We start from the raw sequence: 24,679 nt of genomic DNA on the forward strand, positions 1-24,679 counted from the left end.
ATCTCTGTCAATGAGGACGAGATCTTAGTCTTGGCGGTAAAGGTGGAGGCGCACGAGGCGCTCCACAAGAAATGGCAGGAGCGGTTCGAGGAGATGGAGAATCGGTCGAGGCGGAAGAATCTGCGGATTCTGGGCCTGCTGGAGGGGCCGGACGTGGGGGCCTATGTGGCCACCATGTTAAACTCGCTGATGGGAGCGGGGTCCTTCCAGGGGCCCCTGGAGCTGGAAGGGGCCCATAGAGTGTTGGCGAGGAGGCCCAAGGCTAACGAGCCTCCGCGGGCGGTTGCTGCTGCTAAGATCAAGGAGGAGCTGGAGCGAGTGGGGTGGGTCAAGACGGGGGTATGCCGCTGTGGGGAACGGGCCGGGTGTGGGGTGCGGGCGCGTGGCTGGCCGAGGAGGGGTCATGGCTAGTCGGCAGGGGAGGGGGGCGGGTAGCCCCCTAGTCCGGCTGATAACCTGGAATGTAAGGGGACTGAATGGGCCGGTTAAGCGGGCCAGCGTGTTCACGCACCTGAAGGGGCTCAAGGCGGATGTGGTTATGCTCCAGGAGACACACCTGAAGGTGGCAGACCAGGTAAGACTGAGGAAAGGGTGGGTAGGTCAGGTGTTTCACTCGGGGCTAGATGCCAAAAATCGAGGGGTGGCGATCTTGGTGGGAAAGAAGGTGTTATTCGTGGCGTCGAGCATTGTGGCAGATAATGGCGGTAGGTACATAATGGTAAGTGGTAAGTTGCAGGGAGAGAGGGTGGTACTGGTCAATGTGTATGCTCCGAACTGGGACGATGCGGGTTTTATGCGGCGTATGTTGGGTTGGATCCCAGACTTGGAAGTGGGGGGCCTGATAATGGGGGGAGACTTGAACACGGTGTTGGATCCTGCACTGGATCGCTCCAGGTCTAGGACGGGTAGGAAGCCGGTGGCGGCTAGAGTGTTGAGGGGATTTATGGACCAAATGGGAGGGGTGGACCCTTGGAGATTTGCAAGGCCGGGGGCTTGGGAATTTTCATTCTTCTCACATGTCCATGAGGCTTATTCCCGAATCGACTTTTTCATTTTGAGTAGGGCGCTGATAGCGAGAGTAGAGGATACCGAGTATTCAGCAATAGCCATTTCGGACCACGCCCCGCATTGGGTGGACTTGGAGATGGGGGAGGAGAGGGACCAGCGCCCGCTGGGGCGCTTGGAGGTGGGGCTGTTGGCGGACGAGGAGGTGAGCGAGCGGGTCCGAGGAAGTATAGAGAGGTACTTGGAGACCAACGACAACGGGGAGGTCCGAGTGGGGATGGTATGGGAGGCACTGAAGGCGGTGGTGAGGGGAGAGCTGATCTCCATCAGGGCCCACAAGGACTGGAGGGAGCGGGGGGAGAGGGAGAGGCTGGTGGGGGAGATGGTGAGGGTAGACAGGAGGTATGCGGAAGAACCTGAGGAAGGATTGTTGAGGAAGAGGCGCAGCCTCCAGGCCGAATTCGACCTGGTGACCACCAGGAAGGCGGAGGTGCAGTGGAGGAAGGCCCAGGGGGCGGTCTACGAGTATGGGGAAAAGGCAAGCCGGATGCTGGCGCATCAGCTTAGGATGCGGGACGCAGCTAGGGAGATCGGGGGAGTTAAGGACAGGGGAGGGAGCGTGGTGCGGAGTGGGGTTGGCATCAATGGGGTCTTCAGGGACTTCTACGAGGAATTGTACCGACCCGAGCCCCCACGGGCGGAGGGAGGGATGGGCCGTTTCCTGAACCAATTGAGGTTTCCAAAGGTGGAAGAGGGACTGTTGGCGGGACTGGGGGCCCCGATTGGGCTGGAGGAGCTGATCAAAGGGATAGGAAGCATGCAGGCGGGGAAGGCACCGGGGCCGGACGGTTTCCCGGTCGAGTTCTATAAAAAATATATGGACCTGTTGGGCCCGCTGTTAGTTAGGACCTTTAATGAGGCAAGGGAGGGGGGGCTTTACCCCCGACGATGTACCGGGCACTGATCTCCTTGATCCTGAAGCGGGACAAGGATCCCCTGCAATGTGGGTCTTACAGACCGATTTCCTTGCTAAATGTAGATGCCAAGGTGCTGGCGAAGGTCTTAGCCACGAGGATTGAGGATTGTGTGCCGCAGATCATCCATGAAGACCAGACGGGGTTTGTGAAGGGGAGACAGTTGAACGCGAATGTGCGGAGGCTTTTGAACGTTATCATGATGCCGGCGAGGGAGGGGGAGGCGGAGATAGTGGTGGCGATGGAGAAAGCCTTCGATAGGGTAGAGTGGGGGTACCTGTGGGAGGTGCTGAAGAGGTTCGGGTTTGGGGAGGGGTTTGTCAGGTGGGTTAGGCTGTTGTACGAGGTCCCGATGGCGAGTGTGGCCACAAATAAGAGGAGGTCCGAGTACTTTCGGTTGCACCGAGGGACGAGACAGGGGTGTCCCCTGTCCCCCCTGCTCTTCGCACTGGCGATTGAACCCCTGGCTATGGCACTGAGAGAGTCGAGGAACTGGAGGGGGTTGGTGCGGGGTGGGGAGGAGCATACGGTGTTGCTTTATGCGGACGACCTGCTGCTGTATGTGGCGGACCCGGTGGGAGGAATGCCAGAGGTAATGAGGATGCTTAGGGAATTCTGGGACTTTTCGGGGTACAAGCTCAATATGGGGAAGAGCGAGCTGTTCGTAGTTCAGCTAGGGGACCAGGAGAGGGGGATTGGCGAGCTCCCACTAAAAAGGGCGGAGAGAAGTTTCAGATATTCGGGGGTCCAGGTGGCCAGGAGCTGGGTGGCCCTGCATAGGCTTAACTTTACAAGGCTGGTGGAGCAAATGGAGGAGGAGTTCAAGAGGTGGGACGCGTTGCCGCTGTCCCTGGCGGGTAGGGTGCAGTCAATCAAAATGACGGTGCTCCCAAGGTTTTTGTTCCTGTTCCAGTGCCTCCCCGTGTTTATCCCAAAGGCTTTTTTCAGGCGGGTTAACAGGAGTATAATGGGGTTTGTGTGGGCGCGAGGGACTCCGAGGGTGAGAAGGGTGTTCCTGGAGCGGAGTAGAGATGGGGGGGGCTGGCGCTGCCCAACCTCTGTGGGTACTACTGGGCCGCCAATGCGACAATGGTGCGCAAGTGGGTGATGGAGGGGGAGGGGGCTGCATGGAAGAGGCTGGAGACGGCGTCCTGTGTGGGTACGAGTCTGGGGGCGCTGGCAACGGCACCGCTGCCACTCCCTCCAAGGAGGTATACCACTAGCCCGGTGGTGGTGGCGGCCCTCAAAATTTGGGGGCAGTGGAGGCGGCATAGGGGGAAGTTAGGGCCTCGGCGTGGACCCCATTACGGGGGAACCACCGGTTCGCCCCAGGAAGAACAGGTGGAGGGTTTTCGGGGTGGCACAGGGCAGGCATACGAAAGTTGGGGGACCTGTTTGTGGACGGGAAGTTCGCGAGCTTGGGTGAGCTGGAGGAGAAGTACGGGCTCCCCCCGGGGAACACCTTCAGGTACTTACAGGTAAGGGCGTTTGCCAGACGGCAGGTGGTGGAATTCCCACGGCTACTGCCACACACAGTACAGGACAGGGTGCTCTCGGGGGGGGGGGGGGAGTGGGGAAGATCTCGGAAACTTACCAGGTGGTGCAGGAGGAGGAGGAGGCCTCGGTGGTGGAGTTGAAAGGTAAGTGGGAGGAGGAGTTGGGAGAGGAGATCGAAGAGGGGACGTGGGCAGATGCCCTAGGGAGGGTGAACTCTTTCTCTTCGTGCGCGAGGCTCAGCCTCATACAGTTTAAGGTGCTGCACAGGGCACACATGACCGGGACAAGGATGAGCAGGTTCTTTGGGGGTGAGGACAGGTGTGTTAGGTGCTCAGGGAGCCCAGCAAATCACACCCATATGTCCTGGGCATGCCCAGCGCTGGAGGAATTTTGGAAGGGCGTAGCGAGGACGGTGTCGAGGGTGGTAGGATCCAGGGTCAAACCGGGCTGGGGGCTCGCAATATTTGGGGTGGCAGAGGAGCCGGGAGAGCAGGAGGCGAAAGAGGCCGGAATTCTGGCCTTTGCGTCCCTGGTAGCCCGGCGAAGGATTCTCCTTCAGTGGAAAGATACGAGACCCCCAAGTGTGGAATCCTGGATCAGCGATATGGCAGGGTTCATTAAATTGGAGAGGGTGAAATTCGCCTTGAGAGGGTCGGTACAAGGGTTCTTTAGGCAGTGGCAACCGTTCTTAGACTTTCTGGCAGAACGCTAGACATTGGTCAATGGCAGCAGCAGCTCGGGGGGGGGGGGGTCTGCTTTATTTTTGTTTATGTTATTTACCGGTGGTTCCCCCGTAATGGGGTCCATGCCGAGGCCCTAACTTCCCCCCTATGCCGCCTCCACTGCCCCCAAATTTTGAGGGTCGCCACCACCACCAGGCTCGTGGTATACCTCCTTGGAGGGAGTGGCAGAGTGAAGGGTCTGAGGGGGTGTATACACCTGTTGTCTCAAGTCGGGGTGTTAATGTTCATTTATTATTTAGGTACGGGAGGGAGGGGTTTAGGGGGTTGCTTTTTTAGATTGTGTTTTGTACTTAACCCTGTTGGGTTCTTTTTTCTTTCTCATTTTGTTATTGATATTTTATGAAAACCTTTAATAAAAGTTATTTTTTAAAAATAAATAAAGCTGCCTTCAAATCTGCACATTGTTTCTTTAGCTGTTCTACCTGCTGTTCCGTCTCTTCTCGTACCAAAATTGGGTGCTGTGTATCTTGGTAGGCCTTATCGTACTGGGTCTAAAAGCTGCTAAGGTGAACTATACAAGACTGGGTGTGCCCATTGACATCAGCCATCTCTTTATCTTTAGCTGCCAACTGTTCCTGGAGTTGCTCATTAATTTTCTCACATTCACTAAAGTTTCCCTCATTCTTCTCCTCTTTCTCAACTAGCTGTTTGCGGAGCGTCCTCACAACCTCCTCTGTGCCTCGCAATTGTGTCAAACAGAACACGATTGCCATCACTGTATTCTTTTTATGTACCTCGGTTAGGTTGTCCTGCCAGGTTTGTCCTATGCTTCCTGGGCCTGACTCATCATTTGAACAAAACTCGGACCAAAGGGGCCATCCTTTCCCCTTCAAATACTTCCTCAATTCCTCTTCCCATATGGGGCACTGCTCTGCTCTACTGGTCGCTGCGACCTCGGATTCCTGCGGGTTCATTAGGCATTCCATTGCCTTTGCTGCCATTGCTTCTATTATCTCTCTTCCTACCGTTAATTTGGGACAGGGGGAATAAGGCAGCGATTCGAACAACGGGTATGGCCTTGGCTATTTTCCGGTTCACAATACTCCCGATAGTTTTATGCAACAAAATCTAACCAGTTTACCTTATATCCCTGAAGTACGCAGTCAAGTTAATACACACTTCGGAATCTTGGAAATTTGATTGATACGGGCCTTACACTTGTGGTTTCTTTCACTTTTCTCAATTGGGTTTCTAATTCAAAGTTTTGTGGGTTCTCGCGGAGTGACAAAATCACTTCTAGGTCGAATCCCACCAGAGTCGCCAGTAATGTTGCCAATCAGCACCGGAGACGCCAATAATGTTGCTCTTTTAACTGGATACTGATATGACAGTTATTAATGATGACATTGCTTTTCAGAGTCGCCAGGTATCAAATGATACCACCACAAGGTTTTACCGGATATCGATCAAAGACCAAACAACCAGTTAGTTAGTTCAAGTTCAATGATAGGTTATTTACACACAATAATTGCTTCAACATGCAACATAAAATGCTACAAGCTAAATTACACCTAACACTACAACAACCTGTACTAACTTCAGGCACCCGGCTTCATGCAGAGGAACAAGGCCTTTGTTCGGATCTTGCATGGCTGGGTCTGGAGAAGGGACTTTGTTTCTGCTGGGCTCATCCGTCTGTAGCAATCATTGGTCTTGAACTTGTCCTCTGATCGTAATGCTGCTCTTGGTTTTAGGCGTAGGTCGGGGCCAAGAGAGACCAAACACATGGCAGTGTCACTCTTTATCTGTCTGGGGTTCCGCGCTCTTTTGGGCGGTCCTTAGCTTTGGACCCAATAATTCGGCAGACTTCGATTACTCCCTTCAATTTTGGCCAATAAAGGGGCGTGCCTTGATGGCGGGGAGTGTCCTGAGCGGCCATTGACCTTGGCTTTTTTGGGCTCCCTGAGCAAAGGGAGTGGCGCCGATGAATCTCTTTCTGTATCTATTACCTGAGTACAGGTCTTTTTTTCTGGGGAAATGGGCCATTAGAATGCAAAGTAGCTGGGGGTTTCGATAGCGTCTAGTTATCTGAGTTGCCAATATACATAAGCTCTGAGCGCCTTGAGTCCTGGGTTGACCATATTTCCCATGGTCCTTTGCAGGTGGCCATCTGGGATGGCTACACCTCCACCTGTCCCTCTCCAAACAACCCCTCCTAACCCGGGATACCTTACCCGCCCATATCAGCTCAGAAATTATCCTATCCATCCTTCCAGAAAAAGACTTGAAATAAGTCAATTCTGAAAAATAAACAAAAACTTAGGCAAGACTGTCATATACCATTCCCTCGCCCATGGTCATTGCAGCTAATTGCAGGGTATCAACTGCTGCCCTAGCTGGGTTTCTGTAACTTGACAGGTCATTATGGCTTAATAATGCATCTGGTAGCTTTTTAGCTACGTAGCCCACAGCAACGTCCTTACACAACTTAGATTCAAAAGAAAATGAGTGTATGAATGAATGAAACTTTGCCAGAAATTTCAGAAATGTATATGGTTTCTGAATGGATGTAATTCGGGGGATTCAATTGCATTAATTCCTGTTACTATTTTAAAGCGATCTTAAACCCATTTCACGTAAATTGATTAACAATGGCACTATAATTCAAATAGTGTTAACTAGTGTGCTTAAAATAATAGTGTTTATACTTCATGTATTTGAAACAATAGATGCCCCTTTCACCGGAACGACAGTGCCTCTTTAATAAAATTGCATTTTATTTTCTTTAATAGCTGAATTTGCCTGAGTAATTTTGTGCTGAATGATGACCATGAGATAATAAAGACAAGAATTCCTAACAAATAGAGGACAATAATGAATTTTATAGTAGTTCAAGAACTTGTAACAGTTGTTGAGCAGTTGGACTGAAGAATGTGATTTGTCCTTCAATCAGGCTGCCTATTCCTCAATTAAAACCTGCTGTGCATCCAACCTTCTGTGTCTGCTTTTGTTTAATTATTTGTGCTCGGGAGTACAGCCCAAGTTCAACATGATTAAAACTTTTTCCCCAGGAGATTGCACTGTTAGTAAGTTGCTCACTCTGACCGATGGGCAGAGAAAAGAAACATATGCTGTTTCTCCCCTTTTTTTTTAATGAGAAAGGAAATTGAAGAGGAAGACTGTGCAGGCTTATAGGCTCGTTTGGAGAGCCTGTGCAGACACGATTGGCTGAATGGCCCCCTCCTGCGCTGTAACGATTCTGTGATTGTGAGTAGGTGCAGCTGAGTTGCAGTCAGCTTTTAAACTGCAGTTGGTTGAAGAAAAGGTTAATGCAGATGCCATTGCACACACTAGTGAGTTAAAGTGATCGCTGTCTAGACATGAAGCATAAAGGTGGAGCCTGTTGAAGTTGCTTAAAGCCTGTCACTGTGGGCTGAAGCAGTGTCTATTTTCTTTGACAATGCTCCTTTGAGAGTTAAAACTCCTTTCTTAAAATCAACTGTAACAAGTAACTTCTTAAAAAAAAGACACATGTTTAGGTAAGTACTCAATTGTATTTTAATTTAACTTCACTTCTATCGTGTAATACATGGCAAGTTATAGTTTTTGTAAAGTGAGACATATAAAACGAATGGTCAATTGATTAAGAGGTTCAGTTACTGAGTCAAAGCAGTTGCTATGTGATTGATTTCCTTATTTTGAGAGTTTGAATGATATCTTTTAACAAAGGTTGTGGATTCAAGCCCCACTTTGGGGTTGAGAACATAGCCTACTTCAAAGCATGGCTAAAGGAGTACTACCTTTATTGTTTGAGGTGTTAAACCCTGGCTTATTATAAAAGACTTCTCTGCCACTTTTTGAAGGGGAGCATGGAACCTACTCCTGATGTCGTTAGTCAACATCCCTACTTCAACCAATGCCACCAGAGAAACATTTTGTGGCAGGACTTTGCTGTGTGCAAATTCCCTGCTCTGTTTTTACCTTCATGGGATAAAACACTATAAATCCCAAGTTCTTTCTTAATTACCAATGTAATAATTAAGAGCAGTGGGGTGTTTTACATCTTTAATTTGGTGTAATACCAATAGTCAGCTTGATAAGATATCTTCAGCTAACCTGTTGTAAAGATTCAAAGAGATACATGTGGAACAAACAACTAACATTTGAGTTTCATTCGCATCTTTTTTTTATTCACACTTGTCCAAAAAGACAACAGTGGCCCATAATCCAATAAGTTACAGTCTTCGATAAGAGGACATTAATATTGCATTTTAGTGTTGCTGCAAAGTGGTTTACAGCAAAGTGAAAGCACAGTATATCTTCATAGTCTGGATTTGATCTATCTCCAGAGGCAAGCAGTGCAAATCTCCAAAAAGAAGTAATTTCATATTTAAATTTCAACAAATAGGTATATAACTGTACATCAGTAGAAGCGATGCTTGGAACTCGCTAGGGCAGTCAGATTTGAATTGAATCTCAGCAGGAGCCAGGCAATAGGTACTAGCTGGTTGAAGCAGTTACCAGTTCCATTAATTGTTTGAAAGTTGTTGGGAGAATAACACACTTACTTTAAACCAGTGACCTCTCATTGTTATAAAATATCTCCAAATCAGCGGCTTTTTTGTGGTGTTAGTTTAGGGAGGATGTTTGACTCGGGGACGCTGGGAGATTTCCCTTGCTCCTCTTCGAATTATTTCGCAGGATTATTTATATCCGCCTAAATTAGCAAATGGGGCCTCTGATAATGCGGCCCTTCTTTAATACAGCACTGGACTGTTTTCTTTGTCTCAAAGGTAACGGTTTTACCAAGTGAGCAAGCTAACTTCTATTGCATAGTACATGCTAGTAAATGTAAAAGTCGCCACAGTTCCATGCCAGTAATATAGAAGTGATCTGATTTATTAAATATGTGCTGGTTAAGCTTTAATGCTATCTATTTTCACTACTGTTATTTCACCACACTGCGAGCGAAATATCATTGCAGTATATTTTTTTAAAGCTGTATGACACCTCTAAGAATCAGGCGAAATCAGATATTTTTACACTGTCAATCGACAAACCTTTCTGTTGCGGTGTCATTGATCTTCATTTTCTCAACTCTCACATTTTGGTCAAAAATACAAATTTAAAAAAAAATTTAGAGTATCCAATTCATTTTTTCCAATTAAGGGGCAATTTAGCCTGGCCATTCCATCTACTCTACACATCTTTGGGTTGTTGGGGCGAAACCCACGCAAACACGGGGGAGAATATGAAAACTCCACACGGACAGTGACCCTGAGCCGGGATAAAACCTGGGACCTCGGCACGTTGAGGCAGCAATGCTAACCACTGCGCCACTTCTTTATAATACGGTTTAAATGTATAATGTTTTAAATGTTTTAAATGGATCAGCAGCGTTGTGCTATAACAGCACTCCCTATGATAACTGCCAGAAAGGTACGTAATTAAAAATTCTGATGGCCACTGACCACTATGACTGGTAATTTCATATCCGAAAGTATATATGGAGTGTGGATCATAGATCATAGCATTTACAGTGATGAAGGAAGCCATTTGGCCCATCATGTTTACACTGGACCTTGAAAGAGCACCCTCCTTAAGCATACACCTCCACCCTCTCCTTCGGCATGGCCAATCCATTAACCTGCACATCTTTGGACTGTGGGAGGAATCGAAGGAAACAACGCAGACACTGGGAGAGCGTGCAGACTCTGCACAGACAGCGACCCAAGATGGGAATCGAAAACGGGTCCCTGGCACTGTGAAGCAACAGCGCTAACCACTGTGCTACCGTGCTGCCCCCTAAGGTCATGTTGTACAGCGTGAGCCCATTCTTAGGTAGGGTTGCTCTACTCACAGCAGAATGTTGAATAAAGGTTTGTTTAGACCTATATTTCTCTCACGAATACCTTTCTTCAAACTGTACAACCACATGCAGTGTTACATGTTGCAGGGCTCGTTATTAAGGCAGGAGGCCATTGGCTTCTGAATTAACTTTAATATCTACTCAGAAGTCTCCCAGAGAATCATATTTCCAATGCCATATTTGGTCATTAGTGATTTTTAAGAGTCAAACTCTGCCGTTCAGTGGAATATGGTTCAAGATGTAATATATAGCTATTTGCCACATCTGTCACAAGTAGCATATTGTGTAATCTTCTTTAAAAAAGTACTTGCTTCCAAAAATGTGCATTTTAGCAAAAATTAATCGATGCCTGGCAAATTTATTTTCCTATTTCACTGCTGAGCAAAAATATTTTGGGCAGAATTTTACTAGCCCTTTGGGGATGGGAAGGCGTTGGACATCTTGCCCAGTGTCTTCCTACTGCCATGCCATTTTGACAATGGTGAAAAAGGCAGATGAGCAGAATTGAGTCTTCAGCCCAAACATTTTCAGCTACTCTTCAGTGACCTTCCCTCCATCATAAGGTCAAAAGTGGGGATGTTCGCGATTTCTGGTGATGGCGATGTGCTAAACAGTCGCATGAAAGGTGGCTCTCCCCTGGAAACGTCAATTAAGGTACTTTTAACCCGAAAATCAGTCACTAAACTAACAAACTCCACCCCCCTGAATTAACAACGCAAAGAAATGCTCTCAAATCAGCCAAGGAGCTTGAAAGACAGTAAGAGCAGCAAGAGTCAGGAGCGGTTAGCACTGCTGCCTCAGTGCCAGCAACCCGGGTTCAATTCTGGGCTTGGGTAACAGTCAGTGTGCAGTTTGCACTTTCTCCCCATGTCTGCGTGGGTTTCCTCCCACAGTCCAAAGATATGCAGGTTATGCTACATTTCCCATTTGTGGCCAGAAGGTTGGGTTACTGTGATATATAGGGTGCTTTTTCAAATGTTTGGTGCAGACTAGGTGGATCGAATGGCCTCCTTCTGCATTGTAGGAATTCTATGATTCGAAGACACGAGGAGCATGACATAACAAGCTGAAAGGGACTGGCAACGCAAACACCGACCCACCATCCACAGGGCAGTAGATGGAGCTCCTTACACAAGAGCTCCTAAAACATAGGGACTCCATTAAGGTGGACCTCACGGTGACCTTGAAGTCGGAGATAATAAATCACCTTGGCCCCCTTCAGGGAGGCACTGCAGAGAACGGAGCAGCGATTGGAGACCCAGGGTGCAACGGTGCGCAAATTGGGAAAAGCGACCACCGACCAGAGTGAGCGGATCATCTCGCTCGAGGCAGAAGTGGAAAAGGCTGGTAATGCCCAGGGAGCACTCAAGGGAAGGTGGAAGACCAGGAGAATAGGTCTCGCCGCCAGAACCTCCGGATTGTCAGACTACTTGAGGTCACAGAGTACAGAAACCCAACAGATATGTAGTACAGATGCTAGGAAAGCTGGTCGGGGGAAAAAGCTTTCCAAGCCCCCAGAGGGTGAACAGGGCCCACAGGTCACTCTGGCAGAAACCCAAAACAGGAGAACCACCGCGGGCAATTATTGCAAAGCTCTACAAATTCCAAGGTGAGGAGCAAATCTAGAACTGGGTAGGAAGCATGCGGTCCTGCAAATGGGAAGGGCATACGATCCACATGTATATCAGAAAATTGGGCCGACCTGGTCAAGTGGCGAGTGGAGTTCAATGGTGCCAAGGCGGCTTTATTCAAGAACACGGTACAGTTCGCGGTGCTGTACCCGGCAAGACACTGGGTAACGTATGGCAATAAGGAGCATTATTTTGACAGCCGATTGGAGCAGACTAATTAATCCGGAGAAACTGGCATGGAAGACAGCAAAAATGGACACACAGCCCATTGATGATGTTGCTTTGTTTTCTAAGCCGGACACCTGCACATCCAGGGAGGTGGGGAGGCAGGTAAAAGGCAGAAGGACACCAAAGGGAGGAGGGAGAACAAAACAGGTGGACGAGTCGCTCCCGGGGGGGAGGCACCACTCGTGGGTAGAATGCTGATTGCAACAGGGCGTGCATGGGGACTGCTGGAACAAGGAAGGCAATGGCGTCCATCTTGGATGGCCCCCAAACAAAGGGAAAACCCAGCGTGCAGTGGCGCAGACACAAGCTAAATATGACTGACCCCGCAGGAGGGGAGGGTACAGAAACCCCCCATGAGAATAGTCACCTGGAACGTCAGGGGACTTAAGGCCCAGTGAAAAGATCCAGAGTCTTCACCCATCTGAAAAGCCTGAGGTCCGACATAGTTTTCCTCCAAGAGACACACCTGAGGGAGAAGGACTGACTGAGGATAAGAAAGGACTGGATAGAACAGACCTACCAGGCATGCTATGGGACGAGGGCGAGTGGGGTGGCCATACTGTTTAATAAGAGGACGACCGTTACACCAACGAGCACGGTGATTGACCTGGGGTGACGGTATGTAATGGTCAGCGTGAACTCCTCCTGCTCATGCGCAGGGATGAGCCTAACGCAGCTGAAAGTAGTGCACAGGGCAGATTTAACAAAAACATGCATGAGCGGGTTTTTCTCTAAGGTGGAGGACAAATGTGAATGGTGCCAGGGAGGAGTGGCCAACCACACCCACTTATTCTAGTCCTGCCCCAGGCTCGTCCGGCACTGGATCACCTGTCCAAGGTTGTGGGAGTGAAGATGGAGCCGTGCTGGTCTTTGGGGTATCTGAACAGCCAGAACTCTTTACAGCCTTTCACTTGGATCACCGCCGGAGAGGCTTCCACAACACATGGAAGCAATTTACCAGCCTTTTCTTTGACCAGACTTGTCTGTAGCCAACAAGTAATGAGGCTGGGGGGGGGGACCAGAACCAGGATGGATAAACTGAACAAAGGAAGGGGGAGGCAGGAGGAGAAACACCAACCGATGTAGAGCGAGCAAGGCCGAGGAGTCCGAAGGAACCAAGGTCGAGGCAATACATGGGTGCAGCCACACCAAAAGTACACCCCCGTGGCACCAAACACAGTTAATGTTTAATACCAGGAGGTGACACGGACGGGATAGCTGTCAATGGGAGACCCAAAGCCAGGCTCCTCGTATCTGTATCTAAACACCCGCTACCCTTATATACATATAGTCTTTTTGTTTTTCTTTCTTTGCTATACATATCCATTCTGTCGGTATGTATCTCCATTACTGTCCAATGTTCCTCACATTACTGTAAATGCAAACCAAGAAAAAGTGTGAATGTTTACTGATGATTGGTTGCACAATGTACAGCACCATTTCCGAATCCTCAGATATTGAAACAGTCCGTGTCCAAATGCAGCAAGATCTGGACAATATCAGGCTTGTGCTGACAAATGGCAAGTAACATTCACCACACCATCTCCAACAAAAGAGAATCCGATCACCTCCCCTTGACATTTAATGCCATTACCATTGCTGAGTTCCCCACTGTCAACATCCTGGGAGTTATAATTGACCAGAAACTGAACTAGACCAGCTATTAACATATTGTGGCTGCAAGAGCAAGTCAGAGGCTGGAAATTCTGTAGCAAGTTGTTCACCTCCTGACTTCCCCAAAGCCTGTCCACCATCAAGAAGTCAGGAATGTGACAGAATACCCTCCACTTGCCTGGAGGGGTGCAACACTCAAGAAGCTCAACCCCATCCAGGACAAAGCAGCGTGCTTGATTGGTACCCTATCCACCACTGTAAACATTCAATCCCTCCAATTACTGAGCTGTTGCTTAACAGCGCCAGGGTCGATTCCCACTTGGGTCATTGTCTGTGTGGAGTCTGCACCTTCTCCCTGTGTCTGCATGGGTTTCCTCCGGGTGCTACGGTTTCCTCCCACAAGTCCTGAAAGATGTGCTTGTTAGGTGAATTGGACATTCTGAATTCTCCCTCTGTGTACCCGAACAGGTGTCGGAATGAGGCGACTCGGGGCTTTTCACAGTAACTTCATTGCAGTGTTAATGTAAGCCTACTTGTCACAATAGTAAAAGATTATTATTATTATGATTATTAAAATCCTGCGTTCAGTCCCAAGGGCAGGACTTCAATGCAAACTTCAGCTCTTCATCACAATAATATCATTATATAACCTGCTCAGATATCAGATGGGGGCTGGTTTAGCATAGTGGGCTAAACAGCTGGCTTGTAATGCAGAACAAGGCCAGCAGCGCGGGTTCAATTCCTATACTGGCCTCCCCAAACAGGCGCCGGAATGTGGCGACTAGAGGCTTTTCACAGTAACTTCATTGAAGCCTACTTGTGACAAGCAATTATTATTATTATCACTGGGGCTGTTCTTCCTCCTGTAATACAATTTGTAACTAAAGAGAATGCCAGGCTCCTTTGGCTCACTGAATAAATGGTGGTGTGGGACTAAACTCAGAAGGTCCCAGGTTTTGTTTGAGGGCTGTATTGACCCGCCGGGTCGGAGAATGGCCGTTGGCCGCCGTGAATCCCGCCCCCGCCGAAGTCTCCGCTCCCGGAGATTGGGCGGGGGCGGGAATCCGGCCGCGCCGGTTGGCGGGACCCCCCGCTGGATTCTTCGGCCCGGCTGGGCCGAAGTCCCGCCCAGGAATTGCCTGTCCCACCGACGTAAATCAAACCTGGTATTTACCGGCGGGACCAGGCGGCGTGGGCGGGCTCCGGGGTCCTGGGGGGGGGGCACGGGGCGATCTGACCCCGGGGGGTGCCCCCACGGTGGCCTGGCCCGCGATCGGGGCCCACCGATCCGCGGGCGGGCCTGTGCCGTGGGGGCACTCTTTCCCTTCCGCCTCCGCTACGGCCTCCACCATGGCGGAGGCGGAAGAGACTCTCCCCACTGCGCATGCGCGGGAAACTGACAGCGGCCGCTGACGCTCCCGCGCATGCGCTGGGAAACTGACAGCGGCCGCTGACGCTCCCGCGCATGCGCCGCATTTCCGCGCCAGCTGGCGGGGCAACAAACGCCATTTCCGCCAGCTGGCGGGGCGGAAATCCCTCCGGCGTCGGCCTAGCCCCTCAATGTTGGGGCTAGGCCGCCAAAGATGCGGAGACTTCCGCACCTTTGGGCCGGCGCGATGCCCGTCTGATTGGCGCCGGCTTTGGCGCCAGTCGGCGGGCATCCCGCCATTGGGGGAGAATTTCGCTCCAGGTTAGAGAGAATCACTTAGCTCGAGTTCCAGCTTGTGATCATTATTCGGGGCTTAAGTGAAGATATGGGGTGCGATTCAGCGGACTTGACCGGCAAGAAACATCTCTCTATTCAATGGTACTTTGCTGTTTTTTATAGAACTTTGCCGATTTTTTTTTTAAAATTTTTTTTTTAAATTTATTTTTTTATTTTTATTTTTTTTTTTGCTTCGAGGAGATTCTCTGTTTGTGTAGTACTAAACGGTGCCCTGGCGAGGTCTCCCAGGTGCAGCCAGTGAATCCCGGGCTCCGGGAGAATCCGGTAAACGTATGTTTAAATGAGCTGTACAATTCATTTAAATATGCTGATCTGGATCTCGCCGAGCGAGAACCAGATCGCGATGCCTGGCGAGATTCTGTTGAATCGGGCGAGAATATTCGAGCGTCGCGAATCTCGCCAGAGGCCTCTCTCAAGATTCAACGGCCCGCTACCAAGTCAGGCGCAACAAGGCCGCTGAACTGCACCCGTGATTTCTCTTGGCTGTATTGACATCTTTTAAGTCATTAAACTTTTCCAACATTTACTGACAAGCTTCACACCGAGCAAGAGCAGGAAATAAGTTGAAAAATATCACTAAGAAGTGAGCATAGAAAAATAGTTCTAAATTGCTCAATTATTATTTACCTTAAATATCCACTTTATGAGCCTTGCAAGGGAATAGCTATTTAATTTGAACCACTACACTTTTAACAAGATGTATATAAAATACCAGAAATGTTGGCTAGACGCCCGTGTGCTGTGAATAACCCATTCCTTCCAAATGCAATATACAGTTTACCATGGGTTTCATAAAAGTCACGTCAAAAATCAAAATCACTTTAACAACCTCATTTTGTAAAACGCAGTATGATTGAAGTTATAGCTTATTTAATAACAGTAACTTCATTGAAGTCTACTTGTGACAATAAGCGATTATTATTATCACCGTAATGATATCTCACAAGTGGCTAATTCTTTGAGCCACACCGTTGTTTTTCAGCATATACAGCTTCATTGTGTAACCTAAATTTTTGTTTTAACCCTTTCTCCAATTTGCTTCCTGAAGGCACTGGCCCTCACTGGTCAATTCCACAGATGCCGATACCCTCTGGTGTCTTGCCTGAGTGCCTTTGCCTTGTGTGTAATGAGAGTTGGCAGCTCTTTGATTCTGTTGAGCATCATAGCTGAGCCAGTTCTTGTCTTTACACGGCGTCGAAGCATCAGGAATAAGTGTAGAAGGAGCAGGGTCCTTATCTAATGTTTCCCCTCACCAGATTTATGTGTCAATTTGTACATGAACCAAAGCTTGACACTAAGCTATTATGCTGTTTCAAAAGAGTAGACCGTGACACAAAAAGCACCTGTGACAACAAAAGCACTTGGAACAAGGCAATCCTTTGGAAAATAAGGCCTCCAATATTATCAGTTTTTTTCTGTTGCTTTCTACAAGCTCCTCGCCATACAAAAAGCATGACTCGGTGAGGGAAGTAATACAGAGGAATTATTTGATGCAGTTTCACCACCTATGTAGTGATGGGGATAGATAGGAGTGTAGGAGGTTACAACTGAGGCAGCTTTATCAAAGGAGAAGATTGCTCCCAAAAATTTCCTTGTGTTAACTTTGACAAAAAAATAATCCTGTTTACTTAGAATCCTGCAAAAGTTACATGATGGTATTCCTAGCCCACACTGTCAGTTAATCAGTTCAATTGCAAAAGTGACTGGTGGCAGTAAAGCATTTTGGGGCATCCTGAGATTGTTAAAGGCGTAATACACAAACAACATTTTTTTGCTTCTCGAGTCGAAGCAAATGGATTCTGCCTTTGCTTCCTCAAATCCCCTGTTTCCAACAGTACGATGCCTTCCATAATTAGTACTGCCACCTGGCCTTCCCCATCTTTTCTGACACCTACCATATTAAGCCACGTTTTAAGCCATGTTTCGGTAATTGCCACCATATCATATTACCGCATGGCTATTTGTGCTTGTGGCTCGCCAACCTTATTAACCATATGATTTGCGTTTCCCTACATGTATTTTCTTCTTATTCCTTGTAGTCATTCCTAGTTTATTGCTGTATAATATGGCACTACTTCCTCCAAGTACTATTCAACAGTCTGACTATTTTACAGAATCACAGAATAATATAGTGCAGAAGAGCCTTTGGCCCATCGAGCCTGCACCGCATCATGAAAGACACCTGACATGCCCACCTAATCCCATTTGCCAGCACTTGGCCCAGAGCCTCAAATGTTAAAGACGTGCCAAGTGCGCAACCAGGTACTTTTTAAAGGATGTGAGGCAACCCTCCTCTACCACTCTCCCAGGCAGTGCATTCCACACCATCACCACCGTCTGGGTAAAAACAAATGTCCTCAAATCCCCCCATACCTCCTGCCCCTCAGCTTGAACTTGTGTCCCCACCTTGTAACAGACCCTTCAACTAAGGGGAACAGCTGTTCCCTATCCACCGTTTCCATGCCCCTCATAATCTTGTACACCTCGATCAAGTCGCCCCTCAATCTTCTCTGTTCCAGCGAAAACAACCCAAGCCTATCCAACCTCTCTTCATTACAAAAATGTTCCATCCCAGGCAACATCCTGGTGAATTGCCTCAGCACCCACAATGTGGTGACCGGAATGGCACACAGTACTCCAGCTGTGGTCTCACCAAAGTTCGATACAACTCCAACATGTCCTCCCTGCTTTTGTAGTCTATGACTCGATTAATAACGGCAAGTGTCCCATGTGCTCTTTTCACCACCCTATTAACCTGCCCTTCTGCCTTCAGAGATCTATGGACAAACACTCCAAGGTCCCTTTGTTCCTTGGAACTTCCCTGCTTCAGGCCATTCATTGAATACTTCCTTGTCAAATTACTCCTATCACAGTGTCTCACCTCACTTATCAGGGTTAAACCCCATCTGCCACTTTTCTGCTACAACTACAACTTGTATTTATATAGCATCTTTAATGCAATAAAGCCTTCCAAGCATATTGGTCCCAGTCCCAGTCCGGTTGAATAGGTGCTTCTTGCCCTGGAATTGATGCCAAATTCTCAAGAATCTGAAGCACTCCCGCCTGCACCATGCCTCAAGCCATTTCCGCTCTTTCTATTCTCACTTGCATGTGGGACTGGGAGTAATCCAGAAATTACTACTTTTTGACTTCCTCCCTAGTTTCTGAAAATCTTGGGCGGGATTCTCCCCTACCTGGCGGGGCGGGCGGTCCTGGCACCGAGGGGTGGCATGAATCCTGTGCATCTTCAGGGGTTAGGCCGCCGCCAACAGGGTTGGCGCCGCGCCAACCGGTGCGGAAGGAGCTTGGCGCTGCACCATCCGGCACCGAAGGACCTCCGCCGGCCAGCGCGAGTTGCCGCATGTGCGGGAGCGCCAGCGTGTGCTGGCATCATCCCAGCGCATGCGCAGGGGGGTTCATCTCTGCACCGGCCATGGCAGAGGTCCACAGCAGCCGGTGCGGAGGGAAAGAGTGCCCCCACGGCACAGGTCCGCCCGTGGATCGGTGGGCCTCGATCGCGGGCCAGGCCACCATGGGGGCACCCCCCGGGGCCAGATACCTCCGCCCCCCCCCCGAGGCCGCCCGCAGAGCCAGGTCCCGCTGGTAAGTACCAGGTTTAATTTACGCTGGCGGGACCGACCTAAAACGGGCGGCCGCTCGGCCCATCGCAGGCCGGAGAATCGCCGGGGGGGGGGGGGGGGGGGGGGGCGCTACCAGCGGTCACCGACCGGCGCTGCGCGATTCCCGCCCCCGCCAAAACCCCAGCTCTGGAGAATTCGGCAGCCGGCAGGGGCAGGATTTACACCGCCCCCCGGCAATTCTCCGGCCCAGCGGGGGTCGGAGAATCCCGCCCCTTAACTGTGGAACCATAGAATTCCTACAGTGCAGAAGGAGGCCATTCGGCCCACCAAGTCTGCATCGACCCTCTGAAAGAGCATCCTACCTCGGCCCACTCCCCCGTAACCCCATAATCCCATCTAACCTGCACATCTGGACACTAATGGGCAATTTAGGATTGCCAATCTACCTAACCTGTACTTCTTTGGACATCATCACTTCATTGGTATTGACATATACCATACTCGCTCACTGAATATTCTGCACCCTCTCCATGATGTCCTTTACCCTGGTACCAGGCAGGCAACACATCATTCAGGACTTGTGATCAAGGTTACTGAAATGTTTATTTGTCTCCCTAACTCTGGAATTACCTGCAATGACTGCATTTCTGACCAGGACTGTTCCCTTCTGTGCAGTCCATTGAAATGAAATTAAAAATGAAAATTGCTTATTGTCACAAGTAGGCTTCAATGAAGTTACTGTGAAAAGCCCCTAGTCACCACATTCCGGCGCCTGTTCGGGGAGTTTGGTACGGGAATTGAACCGTGCTGCTGGCCTGCCTTGGTCTGCTGTAAAAGCCAGTGATTTAGCCCAGTGTGCTAAACCAGCCCCTATTGCCCATTGAGTCATCACTCCCAGCAGCCTCCAAAGCTATGTAGCAGTTGAGAGAGGCACACACCCCAAAGACTCCAGTACCTATCACCACTTTCTTACTCTTCTGGATGGCCATCCAGGATAGGGTGGAGGTGTTGACCTTGGGTAGGGTGCTCTTTCCAAGAGCTGGTGCAAACTCGATGAGCCGAATGGCCTCCTTCTGCACTGTAAATTCTATAACAATCTACTATAGTGAGCTCTTGTGCGTATGGGGTGACTACCCAGCACCGATCATTGCAGAACACCACTGGACACAGGTTTCCAGTCACAAAAACAACCTTCAACATTCACCCTCTGCCTCTTGCCGTGAAGCCAAATATGGATCCAATTTGCCCAGGATCCCATTGGCTTCACGGCAAGAGGCAGAGGGTGATGGTTGAAGGTTGTTTTTGTGACTGGAAACCTGTCTATACCCACCCTGCGCATGTAACTGTCTAATTGTTTAAGGAAAAAATTGTACCCAACTCTACCACTGCCTCTGGCAGCTCATTCCAGTTGCTCACCACCCTCTGTGTGAAGAAATGTCCCCTCTGTTCTCTTTTGTATCTCTCCCCTCTCACCTTAAATCTATGCCCTCTAAAGACTCCTCTACCTTTGGGAAAAGACGTTGACTATCTACCTTATCTACGCTCCTCATTATTTTGTAAACCTCTATAGGAGCATCCCTAAGCCTCCTACGCTCTAGGAAAAAAAGTCCCAGCCTCTCCTTATAGCTCAGGCCATTGAGTCCTGGTAGCATCCTCGTAAATCTCTTCTGCACTCTTTCTAGTTTAGCAATATCCTTCCTATAATAGGGTGACCAAACTGAACACAGTGGGCGAAATTCTCCGTAATCGGCACGATGTCCGCTGACCGGCGCCAAAAACGGCGCAAATCAGTCCGGCATCGCGTCGCCCCAAAGGTGCGGAATCCTCCGCATCTTGGGGGGCCGAGCCCCAACCTTGAGGGGCTAGGCCCGCGCCGGACTGATTTCCACCCCGCCAGCTGGCGGGAAAGGCCTTTGGTGCCCCGCCAGCTGGCGCGGAAATGACATTGCCGGGCGGCACATGCACGGGAGTGTCAGCGGCCGCTCACGGCATCCCCACGCATGCGCAGTGGAGGGGGTCTCTTCCACCTCCGCCATGGTGGAGACCGTGGCGAAGGTGGAAGGAAAAGAGTGCCCCCACGGCACAGGCCCGCCCGTGGATCGGTGGGCCCCGATCGCGGGCCAGGCCACCGTGGGGGCACCCCCCGGGGCCAGATCGCCCCGCTCCCCCCTCCCAGGACCCCGGAGCCCGCCCGCGCCGCCTTGTCCCGCCGGTAAGAGAGGTGGTTTAATCCACGCGGGCGGGACAGGCATTCTAGCAGCGGGGCTTCGGCCCATTCCGGCCGGAGAATCGCCGGGGGGGGCCCGCCAACCGGCACGGCGCAATTCCCGCCCCCGCCGAATCTCCGGTGCCGGAGAATTCGGCAACCGGCTGGGGCGGGATTCACGCCAGCCCCCGGCAATTCTCCAACCCGGCGGGGGGTCGGAGAATCTCGCCCATGATTCCATGTGTGGTCTGACTAATGTCTTGTACAACTTCAACAAGACTTCCAAACTCCTGCATTCAATATTCTAACCAATAAAACCTAACATGCTGAATTCCTCCTTCACCATCCTGTCTACCTGCAACTCCACCTTCAAGGAGCTATGAACCTGTGCCCCTAGATCTCTTTGTTCTGTAATTCTCCCCAACTCCCTACCATTAACTGAGTAGGTCCTGCCCTGATTTGATCTACCAAAATGCATCACCTCACATTTAAGGTCATGGTCATTGTCACCAAAATGCTCCCCCACTGAAACGTCTACCACTTGCCCAGCTTCATTTCCTAAAACTAGGTCCAGCACTGCCCTCTCTCTTGTAGGACTTTCTACGTACTACCATAAAAAGCTGTCCTGGATGCAATTTAAGAATTCCACCTCCTCTAAGCCCTTCACACTTTGACTATCGCAGTTAATTGAGGAGAAATTCAAATCCTCTCCTATTTTAACCCGATTATTTTTACATTTTTCAGATTTGTCTACATATCTGCCTTTCTGATTCTGTCTCCTGTTTGGGGCTTATAGTACACTCTCACCAATGTGATTGCCCCCTTTTGGTTTCGAAGTTCTACCCATATGGCCTGAGTTCTGGAGCCTGTTAAGACATCATCCTGCCTCACTGCAGTAATTGACTCCTTGAGCAATACCACCACCTCTTTTACAGGTCCCCCATCCCGCCTGAAGATTGTATACCCCAGAATATTGAGGTGACAGCCTGCCCCTCTCTCTACCATGTCTCTGTGATAGCAATAACATTGTATTCCCATGTGTTAACCAACACATCAACTCATCTGCCTTACCCATAAGACTCCTTGCATTGAAATAAATGCCATCCAGCCTTGCCATGTTTTGTGCCTTGTCTATCTTCACTCTTCCTTCCAGATTGACTTGGTTTTACTTCTATGTTTGAACAAAGAACAAAGAAAAGTACAGCACAGGAACAGGCCCTTTGGCCCTCCAAGCCTGTGCCGACCATGCTGCCCGTCTAAACTAAAATCTTCCACACTTCCTGGGTCCGTATCCCTCTCTTCCCATCCTATTCATGTATTTGTCAAGATGCCCCTTAAATGTCACTGTCGGACTTCCGGGTGCGGCGATGACCAGCTAAGTCGCACGTTTCGGCATCTCCCGGTGGAACGGACTTTTGGGCTCTTGATAGGAGCCCCAACGGCAATTTTAACGGCTAAAAACACTGTGCGGTAAACCAGAAGGGAATCCCCCCTGGACACGGATGGAAAAAGGAGAGGAAAGTGGCCGGATTGCGGTGGATCCTCTAGAGCAGCGGCCAGGAAGGCAGGCACAAAGCAAGATGGCGTCGGAAGGAGGCAGTTTAATATGGGGCCCTGACCAACAAGAGTTCCTGCGGCGTTGCGTGGAAGAACTTAAAAAGGAGATGAAGAAGGAGCTGTTGGCCCCGATATTACAGGCGATTGAAGGGCTAAAGGAGGAGCAAAAGACCCAGGAGCAGGAGCTTCGGGTCGTGAAGGCAAAGGCTGCTGAGAATGAGGACGACATACAGGGCCTGGTGGTGAAGACAGAGATGCACGAGGCACAACACAAAAGGTGTGTGGAAAGGCTGGAGGGTGCTGGAGAATAATGCGAGGAGGAAGAATTTAAGGATTCTTGGTCTTCCCGAAGGTGCAGAAGGGGCAGACGTCGGGGCATATGTGAGCACAATGCCGCACTCGTTAATGGGATCGGAGGCCCCAACGGGCCCGTTGGAGGTGGAGGGAGCCTATCGAGTTATGACGCGAAGACCGAGGGCTGGAGAAATTCCTCGAGCCATAGTGGTGAGATTTCTCCGATATAAGGACAGAGAGATGGTCCTCAGATGGGCAAAGAAAACTCTGAGCAGTAGGTGGGAGAACGCGGTGATCCGCGTGTATCAAGATTGGAGTGCGGAGGTGGCGAGAAGGAGGGCAAGCTTTAATCGGGCCAAGGCGGAGCTGCACAAGAGGAAGGTTAAATTTGGAATGCTGCAGCCGGCAAGACTGTGGGTCACACATCAAGGGAAACACCACTACTTTGAAACGGCAGAAGAGGCGTGGACATTTATTGTCGAGGAGAAGGGAGGGCGCCGTTGGGGGGAGATACGTCTACGTGGGAACCGGGTGAGGAGCTGGATTGAAAAAGGAGATGGCTAGTCGACAAGGGGGGGGGGGGGGGGTAAAGAGCCCCCAACCCGGCTGATCACGTGGAATGTGAGAGGGCTGAACGGGCCGATAAAGAGGGCATGGGTACTCACACACCTAAAGAAACTTAAGGCAGATGTGGTTATGCTGCAGGAGACGCATCTGAAACTGATAGACCAGGTCAGACTACGCAAAGGATGGGTGGGGCAGGTGTTTCATTCGGGGCTAGACGCAAAAAACAGGGGGATGGCTATACTAGTGGGGAAGCGGGTAATGTTTGAGGCAAAGACCATAGTGGCGGATAGTGGGGGCAGATACGTGATGGTGAGTGGCAAATTGCAAGGGAGGCGGTGGTCTTAGTGAACGTATATGCCCCGAACTGGGATGATGCCAACTTTATGAGGCGTATGTTAGGACGTATCCCGGACCTAGAGGTGGGGAAGTTGGTAATGGGGGGAGACTTTAATACGGTGCTGGACCCAGGGCTGGACAGATCCAGGTCCAGGACCGGAAGGAGGCCAGCTGCAGCTAGGGTGCTTAAGGATTTTATGGTGCAGATGGGAGGAGTAGATCCCTGGAGATTTAGTAGACCTAGGAGTAGGGAGTTTTCGTTTTTCTCCTATGATAGATTTTTTTGTTTTGGGAAGGGCACTGATCCCAAAGGTGACTGGGACGGAGTACACGGCTATAGCCATCTCGGATCATGCTCCACACTGGGTGGACCTGGAGATAGGGTAAGAAAAACAACAGCTTCCACCCTGGAGAATGGACATGGGATTATTGGCAGATGAGGGGGGGTGTTTAAGGGTGAGGGGGTGTATTGAAAGGTACTTGGAAATTAATGATAATGGGGAGGTTCAGGTGGGAGTGGTCTGGGAGGCGCTGAAGGTAGTGGTTAGAGGGGAGCTGATATCTATTAGGGCACATAAAGGAAAGCAGGAGGGTAGGGAAAGGGAGCGGTTGTTGAAAGAACTTCTGAGGGTGGACAGACAATATGCGGAGGCACCGGAGGAGGGACTGTACAGGGAAAGGCAAAGGCTACATGTAGAATTTGACTTGTTGACTACGGGTAATGCAGAGGCACAATGGAGGAAGAAACAGGGTGTACAGTACGAATATGGGGAGAAGGCGAGCAGGTTGCTGGCCCACCAACTGAGGAAAAGGGGAGCAGCGAGGGAGATAGGGGGGGTGAGAGATGAGGAGGGAGAGATGGAGCGGGGAGCGGAGAGAGTGAATGGAGTGTTCAAGGCATTTTATAGAAA

At 50.0% G+C, this 24,679-nt stretch overlaps 1 protein-coding gene across 5 annotated transcripts in view; it reads left to right on the forward strand.

The window, feature by feature from the left end:
• gjc2 (gap junction protein gamma 2) overlaps positions 1-24,679 on the forward strand; it is a 448,407-nt gene that overhangs the window by 407,382 nt on the left and 16,346 nt on the right. Inside the window, exon 1 of one of the 5 annotated variants that reach the window (XM_072508124.1) lies at positions 7,564-7,698. The exons of the other annotated variants lie outside the window; for them this stretch is intronic. The gene's annotated coding sequence lies outside the window, so the exon portion shown is untranslated. Of the gene's footprint in view, positions 1-7,563; positions 7,699-24,679 lie in introns of those variants that run through there. 5 annotated transcript variants of the gene reach the window in all.

This window comes from Scyliorhinus torazame, chromosome 6, assembly GCF_047496885.1.
Source record: "Scyliorhinus torazame isolate Kashiwa2021f chromosome 6, sScyTor2.1, whole genome shotgun sequence".
NCBI lineage: Eukaryota > Metazoa > Chordata > Chondrichthyes > Carcharhiniformes > Scyliorhinidae > Scyliorhinus > Scyliorhinus torazame.